The sequence below is a fragment of the Poecilia reticulata genome, unplaced genomic scaffold (assembly GCF_000633615.1).
Source record: "Poecilia reticulata strain Guanapo unplaced genomic scaffold, Guppy_female_1.0+MT scaffold_289, whole genome shotgun sequence".
Lineage (NCBI taxonomy): Eukaryota > Metazoa > Chordata > Actinopteri > Cyprinodontiformes > Poeciliidae > Poecilia > Poecilia reticulata.
Window position 1 is genome coordinate 98,532 of NW_007615066.1, and position 3,690 is coordinate 102,221.

Here is a 3,690-nt window from a genome sequence, read left to right on the forward strand (position 1 = left end):
TGACTGACAAAGTGGGGGTTCCAGCAGGTAACCCACCAGGTACAAGATGAACTCCAACCTCCTAGGCTACCATCATCCTATTTACAAGTGTGCTTTTGAGATGGGCCACCACCACTTCTTGGACCTGATCATGGCTCTGTACTTTGAGGGGTTTTGGTCATGAAGGTGCATCTACTCAAAAATGCATAGTTTTGAGTAGATTTTATTTTAATTTCTGGGGCAGCAGACCCCACTAGGACTGTGTTACTCCACAGCTGCTTTTGTCTCATTAATGTTAACAGATGTTGGCAGGTATGATGTAGTCTGATTCTGTTTCAAACTGAGAAAAAACTCTGGAACAAATTAAAAGTTTCTCTGATTTTACTCTTCATAAGTATATGTTTGAGTAAAATGAACATTGTTCTTTTATTCTATGAATTACTGACAACATGTCTCTTAATTTTGTTTGTGAATGTATGTAAATAAGCAGTTTGATTTAGAAAACCACCCCAATTAATATCTTCTCATGGGTCTTAGCCCTGCTGGGGGCTAAGCACCCCTAAAGGTGGGATTCCTAGAATCGCCCCTGCCCACACACATAATTAATTGTGTCTTTAAATAATAAAAGTAATTGTTAATCATTATATCACCAGATTTTGAAACCTTGTCTTAAGCCTTGATGACTGTTTAGCCTTTTTTGGTCTATTTTCTGACAATTTCAAAATGTATTGTTTTCTCAGACTTTTTCTTAATTATTATAATTTTCATTTTAACTGCCATTATGACAGCTGGAGAAAGTCCCATAAAACAAAGACATTCATCTAGTATAATTAACACCCAATTTTCTGCAGAAAGGCCAAGTATAATCTTTGATAAACAAACTGTATTGCATTTTTAGCCTGGCATTCTGGTGTAAATTGTTTTAAAGTTTGAGACACTGTTTCAGTGATAAGAGAAAGATTAATCTTGCTTTTAAGGCATGTTTTATTCAAAGGTAAATGTGACAAAGAGAAATTTTTGAGTTAGTTGCATGTCTTATTCTTTGCTTTGTTTATTTTGCATTGATGTAGCCTTGATACTTTGGAATTTACTTGATGTGTTTATTTATTTTGGATTAATTTGGGGTTCTTGTGTTGCATGTTTTTCCAACATGCAACACATTTGCCAGTTCTGGCATGCATGCCAGAACTGGTAAGTAAAAAGAAAAGGTAACCAAGAGGTCAAGAAGGAAGGAACGGGCAGGGGGACATAACCAGCAGTAGCCGGCTGCTGGAACATGCCAATTGTCCGAGCAGCCAGTAGGAGCACGAAGGGCCGTAAGATGAAACTAGTTCAGGAGACGTAGAGCCAGTTCCAGTAGATAGTGTGCAGCTGGGAGGTGTGTGGAACCCATTAGGTCTGGTGACAAGGGCAGAGGATTGAGTGTTGGTAATTGCTAGAGGTTGAGGCCCTGAGGAACGCTGATTGCGGAAGAACGAGCGCTGGGCAATCAGAGATCAAGGCCGCTAAGGGGCACTTTTAGCTAAGACTGCTTCTATTTTCTTTTAAGACTTTGATTGACCATGCTGCCTTTTAAATTTGTTTTACTGCAGTTTTATGAGGTTTCTTATTTATTGTGAACTTCACCTAGCTTGTTTTTAAAGTACTGCTCACCCTCGCAATTATTACATTTTCTTTTTTTAATTCCTAGAAGATCTAGGTGGCGTTGTTCACTTCATTTTCCTCCACTCAAATCGATAGTACCACTTGGTGGCTGCACAAACAGCGTTCAAAGGTTCTTCTCTTGACTGAACAGTCAGGAGAAGAGCCGCGAGTACAACATAGCACTTTTACAGTGAGGTTACCTCCTCTTACATATTTAAGCATTACATTGTTGCCAGGCAGATTTCAGAGATAAGTAATTATTCTAATGGGAGGAATTCAGACTCCCAAAGTACAGACAGGGGGTGTCAAGAGATAACACAGGTCCAAAAGAGAAACTGAACAGAACCCTAATTCCCCAACTCACTTTCCTTCTCTCAATTGACCCTTATCAGAGATAACAAACATTCTCTCATTTACGGCAGCACAGGGATGAGTTTAGCCTGTTTTAGCAAACAGGAATCCCAAACATTGTCTTATGGATCTAACATGGCATCCATAAATAGATCAGCTGAACGATAATCAGTCAGGTCTGAACTTTCAGCTACTCTTCACCTGCTGGAGATTTAAGTTAAAATCAGATCAGAGGAGATAAACATGATGTATCATCCATGACGCCTCCAACAGCCTCCATTGTTTCACTGCTGTGGTTCTGGAGAACATCCAACACACACCGCTTCACATATAAACATAGAAATGAGGGAAATAGAGCTGAGCTCATGTTAAACACGTTGGAATAAAAACATTTCAGACTGACTCGGTTTCCATGGTTACAGGAGTTAGATACAGCTCACCTGTCTGATGGTGGAGGTTCAGGAGATTTAAAGTCAATGGTGTGACTCATTGACCAGTCACTCTTTAAGGACACACAACTGGGTTCTGGTTCTGGTTCATGCTTACGTTTCTGTCCTCTGGGATTCCTGATGGGGGAAAAAAAAATCCCCCATTAAAACACTTTTTGTGGAGTTTTGTTTGTATGATGACAAAAAATATCTGACTGTGTTGTTCATCCCAAAAGCACCGATTTCATCCTTGCTATGCTGATCTCTCCTTATTAAACAGCTCTATGATCTTTGATCAGTTGGTCCATCACACTTTTTGGAACAATGATAACAGTTGTCAAACCCAGGGCTGGCCCAAGGCATAAGCAAGCTAAGCAGCCACTTAGGGCCCCAAGGCCACTAAGGGGCTTTGGGGCCCCTGTTTATTTATGTATTTTTTTTAGTAATAATTTCTATGTCAGCATAATATTAAAAACACAATTTTTTTGGCTCTAGTGGCCTTTATTTGACAGGAAAGCAGGTAATGAGAGAAGGGGAAGGCATGCAGCAAAGGTCACCAGGCTGGGAATTGAAGGACTGAGGCCTCCAAATGTGGGTTGTGCTTAAGCCCTGCGCCACCACAGCACACCCTCAAAACACAAAATGTAACTATGAAGTGATTTGTTTTTACAAAAATATATATTTGATAATGTATGTAGAAATTATTTATCAAAAAGAAAATAAATAAATTGCTCTTGGGGCCCCCTGGTGGCCGCAGTAGGTACCGCACGCTTCGCCAGTAACAAGAGCTGCAATGAGCATCCAAACGTCCAAAGTTCCGGTCAGAAGTTAATAAAACAATGTCTCAAAAAAGGACTTATCCTTCAGGGAGGGAGAGAATAAGGAGGAAGAATAGAAAAAGCCCAGATAAAGGTTTGTTTTCATGTTTTTTGGTAATGTAAAGATTAGTGAAGCTGCTAATAGAAATTAGCTTGATAGCGACCTGGACCGGTCCAGTTCAGCAGCCAACCATTTATGCTAGGGTCTCTGTGTTTGTGTGAAACTGAGCTTAACTGTAAGTGAGTTGATTCTCATGGTGGCTCTGTATATTTCTGAGGTATTTTTGGCTTCAAAACGCCACGTTTGATAACGTTTGATAACAACAATTAAAACTTCTCAATGTTTGACATCGTCTAGCAAAATGTTTCTATGTCAGGCTACATGGCTGCTACATGGATGAGCTGCTCTGAGCTGTAGCTGGGATTTGCTGTTTGCTGCTGAGCATAATAAGCATTTTGTGGATAAAACA

General features: G+C 39.9%; 1 pseudogene; it reads right to left on the bottom strand.

The window, feature by feature from the left end:
- Positions 1-2,507, bottom strand: part of LOC108166002 (protein NLRC3-like) — a 37,876-nt pseudogene extending 35,369 nt beyond the window's left edge.
- Between the last annotated feature and the right edge of the window lie 1,183 nt (positions 2,508-3,690).